The following is a 14224-nucleotide window of genomic DNA, read 5'->3' as shown; positions in this document are numbered from 1 at the left end:
CATCTGTCATCTGTCATCTGTCATCTGTCATCTGTCGTCTGTCGTCTGTCATCTGTCATCTGTCACCTGTCATCTGTCATCTGTCATCTGTCATCTGTCATCTGTCATCTGTCATCTGTCATCTGTCATCTGTCATCTGTCATCTGTCATCTGTCATCTGTCATCTGTCATCTGTCATCTGTCATCTGTCATCTGTCATCTGTCATCTGTCATCTGTCATCTGTCATCTGTCATCTGTCATCTGTCATCTGTCATCTGTCATATGCCATCTGTCATCTGTCATCTGTCATCTGTCATCTGTCATCTGTCATCTGTCATCTGTCATATGTCATGTGTCACGTGTCATCTGTCATGTGTCATCTGTCATCTGGCATCTGTCATGTGTCATCTGTCATCTGCCATCTGTCATCTGTCATCTGTCATCTTTCATCTGTCATCTGTCATCTGTCATCTGTCATCTGTCATCTGTCATCTGTCATATGTCATGTGTCATCTGTCATCTGTTATCTGTCATCTGTCATCTGTCATCTGTCATCTGTCATCTGTCATCTGTCATCTGTCATCTGTCATGTGTCATCTGTCATCTATCATCTGTCATCTGCCATCTGTCATCTGTCATCTGTCAACGGTTATCTGTCATCTGTCATCTGCCATCTGTCATCTGTCACCTGTCACCTGTGACCTGTCACCTGTCATCTGTCATCCGTCGTCTGTCATCTGTCATCTGTCATCTGTCATCTGTCATCTGTCATCTGTCATTTGTCATCTGTCATCTGCCATCTGTCACCTGTCATATGTCATGTCTCATCTGTCATCTGTCATGTGTCATCTATCATCTGGCATCTGCCATCTGTCATCTGTCATCTGTCATCTGTCATCTGTCATCTGTCATCTGTCATGTGTCATGTGTCATCTGCCATCTGTCATCTGTCATCTGTCAACGGTTATCTGTCATCTGTCATCTGTCATCTGTCATCTGCCATCTGTCATCTGTCACCTGTCACCTATGACCTGTCACCTGTCATCTGTCATCCGTCGTCTGTCATCTGTCATCTGTCATCTGTCATCTGTCATCTGTCATCTGTCATCTGCCATCTGTCATCTGTCATATGTCATGTCTCATCTGTCATCTATCATCTGTCATCTGCCATCTGTCATCTGTCATCTGTCAACGGTTATCTGTCATCTGTCATCTGCCATCTGTCATCTGTCACCTGTCACCTGTGACCTGTCACCTGTCATCTGTCATCCGTCGTCTGTCATCTGTCATCTGTCATCTGTCATCTGTCATCTGTCATCTGTCATTTGTCATCTGTCATCTGCCATCTGTCATGTGTCATCTGTCATCTATCATCTGTCATCTGCCATCTGTCATCTGTCATCTGTCAACGGTTATCTGTCATCTGTCATCTGCCATCTGTCATCTGTCACCTGTCACCTGTGACCTGTCACCTGTCATCTGTCATCCGTCGTCTGTCATCTGTCATCTGTCATCTGTCATCTGTCATCTGTCATCTGTCATTTGTCATCTGTCATCTGCCATCTGTCACCTGTCATATGTCATGTCTCATCTGTCATCTGTCATGTGTCATCTATCATCTGGCATCTGCCATCTGTCATCTGTCATCTGTCATCTGTCATCTGTCACCTGTCACCTATGACCTGTCACCTGTCATCTGTCATCCGTCGTCTGTCATCTGTCATCTGTCATCTGTCATCTGTCATCTGTCATCTGTCATCTGTCATCTGTCATCTGTCATCTGTCATCTGTCATCTGTCATCTGTCATCTGTCATCTGTCATGTGTCATCTGTCATCTGTCACCTGTCACCTATGACCTGTCACCTGTCATCTGTCATCCGTCGTCTGTCATCTGTCATCTGTCATCTGTCATCTGTCATCTGTCATCTGTCATCTGTCATCTGTCATCTGTCATCTGTCATGTGTCATCTGTCATCTATCATCTGTCATCTGCCATCTGTCATCTGTCATCTGTCAACGGTTATCTGTCATCTGTCATCTGCCATCTGTCATCTGTCACCTGTCACCTGTGACCTGTCACCTGTCATCTGTCATCCGTCGTCTGTCATCTGTCATCTGTCATCTGTCATCTGTCATCTGTCATCTGTCATTTGTCATCTGTCATCTGCCATCTGTCACCTGTCATATGTCATGTCTCATCTGTCATCTGTCATGTGTCATCTATCATCTGGCATCTGCCATCTGTCATCTGTCATCTGTCATCTGTCATCTGTCACCTGTCACCTGTCACCTGTCACCTGTCACCTGTCACCTGTCACCTGTCATCTGTCACCTGTCTCTGTCACCTGTCACCTATCACCTCTCACCTGTCACCTATCAGCCGTCACCTGTCACTGTCACCTGTCACTGTCACCTGTCACCTGTCACCTGTCACCTGTCACCTGTCACCTGTCACCTGTCACCTGTCACCTGTCACCTGTCACCTGTCACCTGTCACCTGTCACCTGTCACCTGTCACCTGTCACCTGTCATCTGTCACCTGTCTCTGTCACCTGTCACCTATCACCTCTCACCTGTCACCTATCAGCCGTCACCTGTCACTGTCACCTGTCACTGTCACCTGTCACCTGTCACCTGTCACCTGTCACCTGTCACCTGTCACCTATCACCTGTCACCTCTCACTGTCACCTGTCACCTGTCACCTGTAACCTGTGACCTGTCACCTGTCACCTGTCATCTGTCACCTGTCACCTGTCACCTATCACCTCTCACCTGTCACCTATCAGCCGTCACCTGTCACTGTCACCTGTCACTGTCACCTGTCACCTGTCACCTGTCACCTATCACCTGTCACCTGTCACCTGTCACTGTCACCTGTCATCTGTCACCTGTCACCTGTCACCTGTCACCTATCACCTGTCACCTGTCACCTGTCACCTGTCACCTGTCACCTGTCACCTGTCACCTGTCACCTGTCACCTGTCACCTGTCACCTGTCACCTGTCACCTGTCACCTGGCACCTGGCACCTGGCACCTGTCACCTGTCACCTGTCACCTGTCACCTGTCACCTGTCACCTATCACCTGTCACCTGTCACCTGTCATCTGTCATCTGTTATCTGTCATCTGTCATCGGTCATCTGTCATCTGTCATCTGTCATCTGTCATCTGTCATCTGTCATCTGTCATCTGTCATCTGTCATCTGTCATCTGTCATCTGTCATCTGTCATCTGTCATCTGTCATCTGTCATCTGTCATCTGTCATCTGTCATATGCCATCTGTCATCTGTCATCTGTCATCTGTCATCTGTCATCTGTCATCTGTCATCTGTCATGTGTCACGTGTCATCTGTCATGTGTCATCTGTCGTCTGGCATCTGTCATGTGTCATCTGTCATCTGTCATCTGTCATCTGTCATCTGTCATCTTTCATCTGTCATCTGTCATCTGTCATCTGTCATATGTCATGTGTCATCTGTCATCTGTTATCTGTCATCTGTCATCTGTCATCTGTCATCTGTCATCTGTCGTCTGTCATCTGTCATCTGTCATCTGTCACCTGTCATCTGTCATCTGTCATCTGTCATCTGTCATCTGTCATCTGTCATCTGTCATCTGTCATCTGTCATCTGTCATCTGTCATCTGTCATCTGTCATCTGTCATCTGTCATCTGTCATCTGTCATTTGTCATCTGTCATCTGTCATCTGTCATCTGTCATCTGTCATCTGTCATATGCCATCTGTCATCTGTCATCTGTCATCTGTCATCTGTCATCTGTCATCTGTCATCTGTCATCTGTCATCTGTCATATGTCATGTGTCACGTGTCATCTGTCATGTGTCATCTGTCATCTGGCATCTGTCATGTGTCATCTGTCATCTGCCATCTGTCATCTGTCATCTGTCATCTTTCATCTGTCATCTGTCATCTGTCATCTGTCATATGTCATGTGTCATCTGTCATCTGTTATCTGTCATCTGTCATCTGTCATCTGTCATCTGTCATCTGTCATCTGTCATCTGTCATGTGTCATCTGTCATCTATCATCTGTCATCTGCCATCTGGTCATCTGTCATCTGTCAACGGTTATCTGTCATCTGTCATCTGCCATCTGTCATCTGTCACCTGTCACCTGTGACCTGTCGTCTGTCATCTGTCATCCGTCGTCTGTCATCTGTCATCTGTCATCTGTCATCTGTCATCTGTCATCTGTCATTTGTCATCTGTCATCTGCCATCTGTCACCTGTCATATGTCATGTCTCATCTGTCATCTGTCATGTGTCATCTATCATCTGGCATCTGCCATCTGTCATCTGTCATCTGTCATCTGTCATCTGTCATCTGTCATCTGTCATCTGTCATCTGTCATCTGTCAACGGTTATCTGTCATCTGTCATCTGTCATCTGTCATCTGCCATCTGTCATCTGTCACCTGTCACCTGTGACCTGTCACCTGTCATCTGTCATCCGTCGTCTGTCATCTGTCATCTGTCATCTGTCATCTGTCATCTGTCATCTGTCATCTGTCATCTGCCATCTGTCGTATGTCATGTCTCATCTGTCATCTGTCATCTGTCATGTGTCATCTGTCATCTGTCATCTGTCATCTGTCATATGTCATGTGTCATCTGTCATCTGTTATCTGTCATCTGTCATCTGTCATCTGTCATCTGTCATCTGTCATCTGTCATCTCTCATGTGTCATCTGTCATCTGTCGTCTATCATCTGTCATCTGCCATCTGTCATCTGTCATCTGTCATATGTCATGTGTCATCTGTCATCTGTTATCTGTCATCTGTCATCTGTCATCTGTCATCTGTCATCTGTCATCTGTCATCTCTCATGTGTCATCTGTCATCTGTCGTCTATCATCTGTCATCTGCCATCTGTCATCTGTCATCTGTCAACGGTTATCTGTCATCTGTCATCTGCCATCTGTCATCTGTCACCTGTCACCTGTGACCTGTCACCTGTCATCTGTCATCCGTCGTCTGTCATCTGTCATCTGTCATCTGTCATCTGTCATCTGTCATCTGTCATCTGTCATCTGTCATCTGTCATCTGTTATCTGTCATCTGTCATCTGTCAGCTGTCATCTGTCATCTGTGATCTGTCATCTGTCATCTGTCATCTGTCATCTGTCTTCTGTCATCTGTCATCTGTCAACTGTTATCTGTCATTTGTCAACTGTTATCTGTCATCTGTTATCTATCATCTGTCATGTGTCATCTGCCATCTGTCATCTGTCATCTGTCATATGTCACGTGTCATCTGTCATCTGTCATCTGTCATTTGTCATCTGTCATCTGTCATCTGTCATCTGTCATCTGTCATCTGTCATCTGTCATCTGTCATCTGTCATCTGTCATCTGTCATCTGTCATCTGTCATCTGTCATCTGTCATCTGTCATCTGTCATCTGTCATCTGTCATCTGTCATCTGTCATCTGTCATCTGTCATCTGTCATCTGTCATCTATCATCTGTCATCTGCCATCTGTCATCTGTCATATTTCATCTGTCATCTGTCATCTGTCATCTGTCATCTATCATCTGTCATCTGCCATCTGTCATCTGTCATATGTCATGTGTCATCTGTCATCCGTCATCTGTCATCTGTCATCTGTCATCTGTCATAAATCATCTGTCATCTGTCAACTGTCATCTGTTATCTGTCATCTGTCATCTGTCATCTGTCATCTGTCATCTGTCATCTGTCATCTGTCATCTGTCATCTGTCATCTGTCATCTGTCATCTGTCATCTGTCATCTGTCATCTGTCATCTGTCATCTGTCATCTGTCATCTGTCATCTGTCATCTCTCATCTATCATCTGTCATCTGCCATCTGTCATCTGTCATATGTCATGTGTCATCTGTCATCCGTCATCTGTCATCTGTCATCTGTCATCTGTCATCTGTCATCTGTCATCTGTCATCTGTCATCTGTCATCTGTCATCTGTCATCTGTCATCTGTCATCTGTCATCTGTCATCTGTCATCTGTCATCTGTCACCTGTCATCTGTCATCTGTCATCTGTCATCTATCATCTGTCATGTGTCATCTGCCATCTGTCATCTGTCATCTGTCATATGTCACGTGTCATCTGTCATCTGTCATTTGTCATCTGTCATCTGTCATCTGTCATCTGTCATCTGTCATCTGTCATCTGTCATCTGTCATCTGTCATCTGTCATCTGTCATCTGTCATCTGTCATCTGTCATCTGTCATCTGTCATCTGTCATCTGTCATCTGTCATCTGTCATGTGTCATCTGTCATCTGTCATCTGTCATCTGCCATCTGTCATCTGTCACCTGTCACCTGTCACCTGTGTCCTGTCACCTGTCATCTGTCATTTGTCATCTGTCATCTGTCATCTGTCATCTGTCATCTGTCATTTGTCATCTGTCATCTTTCATCTGTCATCTGTCATCTGTCATCTGTCAGCTGTCATCTGTCATCTGTCATCTGTCATCTGTCATCTGTCATCTGTCATCTGTCATCTGTCACCTGTCACCTCTCACCTGTCACCTGTCACCTGTCACCTGTCACCTGACACCTGACATCTGTCACCTGTCACCTGTCACCTGTCACCTGTCACCTATCACCTGTCACCTGTCACCTGTCACCTGTCATCTGTCACCTGTCACTGTCACCTGTCACCTATCACCTCTCACCTGTCACCTATCAGCCGTCACCTGTCACTGTCACCTGTCACTGTCACCTGTCACCTGTCACCTGACATCTGTCACCTGTCACCTGTCACCTGTCACCTATCACCTGTCACCTGTCACCTGTCACTGTCATTTGTCATCTGTCATCTGTCATCTGTCATCTGTCATCTGTCATCTGTCATCTGTCATCTTTCATCTGTCATCTGTCATCTGTCATCTGTCAGCTGTCATTTGTCATCTGTCATCTGTCATCTGTCATCTGTCATCTGTCATCTGTCATCTGTCATCTGTCATCTGTCATCTGTCATCTGTCATCTGTCATCTGTCATCTGTCATCTGTCATCTGTCATCTGTCATCTGTCATCTGTCATCTGTCATCTGTCATCTGTCATCTGTCATCTGTCATCTGTCATGTGTCATCTGTCATCTGTCATCTGTCATCTGCCATCTGTCATCTGTCACCTGTCACCTGTCACCTGTGTCCTGTCACCTGTCATCTGTCATTTGTCATCTGTCATCTGTCATCTGTCATCTGTCATCTGTCATCTGTCATCTGTCATCTTTCATCTGTCATCTGTCATCTGTCATCTGTCAGCTGTCATCTGTCATCTGTCATCTGTCATCTGTCATCTGTCATCTGTCATCTGTCATCTGTCACCTGTCACCTCTCACCTGTCACCTGTCACCTGTCACCTGTCATCTGTCACCTGTCACTGTCACCTGCCACCTATCACCTCTCACCTGTCACCTATCAGCCGTCACCTGTCACTGTCACCTGTCACTGTCACCTGTCACCTGTCACCTGTCACCTGTCACCTGTCACCTGTCACCTGTCACCTGTCACCTGTCACCTGTCACCTGTCACCTGTCACCTGTCACCTGTCATCTGTCACCTGTCACTGTCACCTGTCACCTATCACCTCTCACCTGTCACCTATCAGCCGTCACCTGTCACTGTCACCTGTCACTGTCACCTGTCACCTGTCACCTGACATCTGTCACCTGTCACCTGTCACCTGTCACCTATCACCTGTCACCTGTCACCTGTCACTGTCACCTGTCATCTGTCACCTGTCACCTGTCACCTGTCACCTGTCAGCTGTCACCTGACATCTGTCACCTGTCACCTGTCACCTGTCACCTGTCACCTGTCACCTGTCACCTGTCACCTGTCACCTGTCACCTGTCACCTGTCACCTGTCACCTCTCACCTGTCACCTGTCACCTGTCACCTGTCACCTGACACCTGACATCTGTCACCTGTCACCTGTCACCTGTCACCTGTCACCTATCACCTGTCACCTGTCACCTGACATCTCTCACCTGTCACCTGTCACCTGTCACCTGTCACCTGTCACCTGTCACCTGTCTCCTGTCAACTGACACCTGTCACCTGTCACCTGTCACCTGTCACCTGTCACCTGTCACCTGTCACCTGTCACCTGTCACCTGTCACCTGTCACCTGTCACCTGTCACCTGTCACCTGTCACCTGTCACCTGTCACCTGTCACCTGTCACCTGACATCTGTCACCTGTCACCTGTCACCTGTCACCTGTCATCTGTCACCTGTCACTGTCACCTGCCACCTATCACCTCTCACCTGTCACCTATCAGCCGTCACCTGTCACTGTCACCTGTCACCTGTCACCTGTCACCTGTCACCTGTCACCTGTCACCTGTCACCTGTCACCTGTCACCTGTCACATGTCACCTGTCACCTGTCACCTGTCACCTGTCATCTGTCACCTGTCACTGTCACCTGTCACCTATCACCTCTCACCTGTCACCTATCAGCCGTCACCTGTCACTGTCACCTGTCACTGTCACCTGTCACCTGTCACCTGACATCTGTCACCTGTCACCTGTCACCTGTCACCTATCACCTGTCACCTGTCACCTGTCACCTGTCACTGTCACCTGTCATCTGTCACCTGTCACCTGTCACCTGTCACCTGTCACCTGTCACCTGTCACCTGTCACCTGACATCTGTCACCTGTCACCTGTCACCTGTCACCTGTCACCTGTCACCTGTCACCTGTCACCTGTCACCTGTCACCTGTCACCTGTCACCTGTCACCTCTCACCTGTCACCTGTCACCTGTCACCTGTCACCTGACACCTGACATCTGTCACCTGTCACCTGTCACCTGTCACCTGTCACCTATCACCTGTCACCTGTCACCTGACACCTCTCACCTGTCACCTGTCACCTGTCACCTGTCACCTGTCACCTGACATCTGTCACCTGTCACCTGTCACCTGTCACCTGTCACCTGTCACCTGTCACCTGTCACCTGTCACCTGTCACCTGTCACCTGTCACCTGTCACCTGTCACCTGTCACCTGTCACCTGTCACCTGTCACCTGTCACCTGTCACCTGTCACCTGTCACCTGTCACCTGTCACCTGTCACCTGTCACCTGTCACCTGTCACCTGGCACCTGTCACCTGTCACCTGTCACCTGTCACCTGTCACCTATCACCTGTCACCTGTCACCTGTCACCTGTCACCTGTCACCTGTCACCTGTCACCTGTCACCTGTCACTGTCATCTGTCACCTGTCAACTGTTATCTGTCACCTGTCAACTGTCACCTGCCACCTGTCACCAGTCACCTGTCACCTGTCACCTGTCACCTGTCACCTGTCACCTCTCACCTGTCACCTGTCACCTGTCACCTGTCACCAGTCACTTGTCACCTGTCACCTGTCACCTGTCACCTGTCACCTGTCACCTGACATCTGTCACCTGTCACCTGTCACCTGTCACCTGTCACCTGTCACCTGTCACCTGTCACCTGTCACCTGTCACCTCTCACCTGTCACCTGTCACCTGTCACCTGTCACCTGTCACCTGTCACCTGTCACCTGACATCTGTCACCTGTCACCTGTCACCTGTCACCTGTCACCTATCATCTGTCACCTGTCACTGTCACCTGTCACCTATCACCTCTCACCTGTCACCTATCAGCCGTCACCTGTCACTGTCACCTGTCACTGTCACCTGTCACCTGTCACCTGTCACCTGTCACCTGTCACCTGTCACCTGTCACCTGTCACCTATCACCTGTCACCTGTCACTGTCACCTGTCACCTGTCACCTGTCACCTGTCACCTGTCACCTGTCACCTGTCACTTGTCACCTGTCACCTGTCACCTGTCACCTGTGACCTGTCACCTGTCAGCTGTCACCTGTCATCTGTCACCTGTCACTGTCACCTGTCACCTATCACCTCTCACCTGTCACCTATCAGCCGTCACCTGTCACTGTCACCTGCCACTGTCACCTGTCACTGTCACCTGTCACCTTTCACCTGTCACCTGTCACCTGTCACCTGTCACCTGTCATCTGTCACCTGCCACTGTCACCTGTCACCTATCACCTCTCACCTGTCACCTATCAGCCGTCACCTGTCACTGTCACCTGTCACTGTCACCTGTCACCTGTCACCTGTCACCTGTCACCTGTGACCTGTCACCTGTCACCTGTCATCTGTCACCTGTCACTGTCACCTGTCACCTATCACCTCTCACCTGTCACCTATCAGCCGTCACCTGTCACTGTCACCTGTCACTGTCACCTGTCACCTGTCACCTGTCACCTGTCACCTGTCACCTGTCACCTGTCACCTATCACCTGTCACCTGTCACCTGTCACTGTCACCTGTCATCTGTCACCTGTCACCTGTCACCTGTCACCTATCACCTGTCACCTGTCACCTGTCACCTGTCACCTGTCACCTGTCACCTGTCACCTGTCACCTGTCACCTGTCACCTGTCACCTGTCACCTGTCACCTGTCACCTGTCACCTGTCACCTGTCACCTGTCACCTGTCACCTGTCACCTGTCACCTGTCACCTGTCACCTGTCACCTGTCACCTGTCACCTGTCACCTGTCACTGTCACCTGTCATCTGTCACCTGTCATCTGTCACCTGTCATCTGTCACCTGTCACCTGTCACCTGTCACCTGTCACCTGACATCTGTCACCTGTCACCTGTCACCTGTCACCTGTCACCTGTCACCTGTCACCTGTCACCTGTCACCTGTCACCTGTCACCTGTCACCTGTCACTGTCACCTGTCACCTGTCACCTGTCACCTGTCACCTGTGACCTGTCACCTGTCACCTGTCATCTGTCACCTGTCACTGTCACCTGTCACCTATCACCTCTCACCTGTCACCTCTCACCTGTCACCTATCAGCCGTCACCTGTCACTGTCACCTGTCACTGTCACCTGTCACCTGTCACCTATCACCTGTCACCTGTCACCTGTCACTGTCACCTGTCATCTGTCACCTGTCACCTGTCACCTGTCACCTATCACCTGTCACCTGTCACCTGTCACCTGTCACCTGTCACCTGTCACCTGTCACCTGTCACCTGTCACCTGTCACCTGTCACCTGTCACCTGTCACCTGTCACCTGTCACTGTCACCTGTCATCTGTCACCTGTCATCTGTCACCTGTCATCTGTCACCTGTCACCTGTCACCTGTCACCTGTCAACTGTCACTTGTCACCTGTCACCTGTCACCTGTCACCTGTCACCTGTCACCTGTCACCTGTCACCTGTCACCTGTCACCTGTCACCTGTCACCTGTCACCTGTCACCTGTCACCTGTCACCTGTCACCTGTCACCTATCACTGTCACCTGTCACCTGTCACCTGTCACCTGTCACCTGTCACCTGTCACCTGTCACCTGTCACCTGTCACCTGTCACCTGTCACCTGTCACCTGTCACCTGTCACTGTCACCTGCCATCTGTCACCTGTCACCTGTCACCTGTCAACTGTCAACTGTCACCTGTCACCTGTCACCTGTCACCTGTCACTGTCACCTGTCATCTGTCACCTGTCACCTGTCAACTGTCAACTGTCACCTGCCACCTGTAACCTGTCACTTGTCACCTGTCACCTATCACCTGTCACCTGTCACCTGTCACCTGTCACCTGTCACCTGTCACTGTCACCTGTCACCTGTCACCTGTCACCTGTCACCTGTCACCTGTCACCTGTCACCTGTCACCTGTCACCTGTCACCTGTCACCTGTCACCTGTCACCTGTCACCTGTCACCTGTCACCTGTCACCTGTCACCTGTTACCAGTCACCTGTCACCTGTCACCTGTCACCTGTCACCTGTCACCTGTCACCTGTCACCTGTCACCTGTCACCTGTCACCTGTCACCTGTCACCTGTCACCTGTCACCTATCACCTGTCACCTGTCACCTGTCACCTGTCACCTATCACCTGTCACCTGTTAACTGTCACTGTCACCTGTCACCTGTCACCTGTCACCTGTCACCTGTCACCGGTCACCTGTCACCTGTCACCTGTCACCTGTCACCTGTCACTTGTCACCTGTCACCTGTCACCTGTCACCTGTCACCTATCACCTGTCACCTGTCTCCTGTACACTGACACCTGTCACCTATCACCTGTCACCTGTCACCTGTCACCTGTCACCTATCACTGTCACCTGTCATCTGTCACCTGTCACCTGTCAACTGTCACCTGTCACCTGTCAACTGTCAACTGTCACCTGTCACCTGTGACCTGTCACCTGTCACTGTCACCTGCCATCTGTCACCTGTCACCTGTCAACAGTCAACTGTCACCTGTCACCTGTCACCTGTCACCTGTCACCTATCACCTGTCACCTGTCACCTGTTAACTGTCACTGTCACCTGTCACCTGTCACCTGTCACCTGTCACCTGTCACCTGTCACCTGTCACCTGTCACCTGTCACCTGTCACCTGTCACCTGTCACCTGTCACCTGTCACCTGTCACCTGTCACCTGTCACCTGTCACCTGTCACCTGTCACCTGTCACCTGTCACCTGTCACCTGTCACCTGTCACCTGTCACCTGTCACCTGTCACTGTCACCTGTCATCTGTCACCTGTCACCTGTTATCTGTCACCTGTCACCTGTCAACTGTCAACTGTCACCTGCCACCTGTCACCTGTCACCTGTTACCTGTCATATGTCACTGTCACCTGTCAACTGTCACCTGTCACCTGTCACCTGTCACCTGTCACCTGTCACCTGTCACCTGCCACCTGTCACCTGTCACCTGTCACCTATCACATGTCACCTGTCACCTGTCACCTATCACATGTCACCTGTCACCTGTCACCTGTCACCTGTCACCTGTCACCTGTCACCTGTCACCTGTCACCTGTCACCTGTCACCTGTCACCTGTAACCTGTCACCTGTCACTTATCACCTGTCACCTGTCTCCTGTCAACTGACACCTGTCACCTGTCACCTGTCACCTGTCACCTGTCACCTGTGAAATGTTACCTGTCACCTGTCACCTGTCACCTGTCACCTGTCACCTGTCACCTGTCACCTGTCACCTGTCACCTGTCACCTGTCACCTGTGAAATGTTACCTGTCATATGTCACTGTCACCTGTCAACTGTCACCTGTCACCTGTCACCTGTCACCTGTCACCTGTCACCTATGACTGTCACCTGTCACCTGTCACCTGTCACCTGTCACCTGTCACCTGTCACCTGTCACCTGTCACCTGTCACCTGTCACCTGTCACCTATCACCTGTCACCTGTCACCTGTCACCTGTCACCTGTCACCTGTCACCTGTCACCTGTCACCTGTCACCTGTCACCTGTCACCTGTCACCTGTCACCTGTCACCTGTCACCTGTCACCTGTCACCTGTCACCTGTCACCTGTCACCTGTCACCTGTCACCTGTCACCTGTCACCTGTCACCTGTCACCTGTCACCTGTCACCTGTCACCTGTCACCTGTCACCTGTCACCTGGCACCTGTCACCTGTCACCTATCACCTGTCACCTGTCACCTGTCACCTGTCACCTGTCACCTGTCACCTGTCACCTGTCACCTGTCACCTGTCACCTGTCACCTGTCACTGTCATCTGTCACCTGTCAACTGTTATCTGTCACCTGTCAACTGTCACCTGCCACCTGTCACCTGTCACCTGTCACCTGTCACCTGTCACCTGTCACCTGTCACCTGTCACCTCTCACCTGTCACCTGTCACCTGTCACCTGTCACCTGTCACCTGTCACCTGTCACCTGTCACCTGTCACCTGTCACCTGACATCTGTCACCTGTCACCTGTCACCTGTCACCTGTCACCTGTCACCTGTCCCCTGTCACCTCTCACCTGTCACCTATCACCTGTCACCTGTCACCTGTCACCTGTCACCTGACATCTGTCACCTGTCACCTGTCACCTGTCACCTGTCACCTATCATCTGTCACCTGTCACTGTCACCTGTCACCTATCACCTCTCACCTGTCACCTATCAGCCGTCACCTGTCACTGTCACCTGTCACTGTCACCTGTCACCTGTCACCTGTCACCTGTCACCTGTCACCTGTCACCTGTCACCTGTCTCCTATCACCTGTCACCTGTCACCTGTCACCTGTCACCTGACATCTGTCACCTGTCACCTGTCACCTGTCACCTGTCACCTGTCACCTGTCACCTGTCACCTGTCACCTGTCACCTGTCACCTGTCACCTGTCACTGTCACCTGTCACCTGTCACCTGTCAC

Source organism: Condylostylus longicornis, unplaced genomic scaffold, assembly GCF_029603195.1.
Source record: "Condylostylus longicornis isolate FDR11 unplaced genomic scaffold, ASM2960319v2 ptg000151l, whole genome shotgun sequence".
Taxonomy (NCBI): domain Eukaryota; kingdom Metazoa; phylum Arthropoda; class Insecta; order Diptera; family Dolichopodidae; genus Condylostylus; species Condylostylus longicornis.
The sequence above is the reverse complement of the archived record's forward strand: the minus strand, read 5'-3'. Positions refer to the sequence as shown.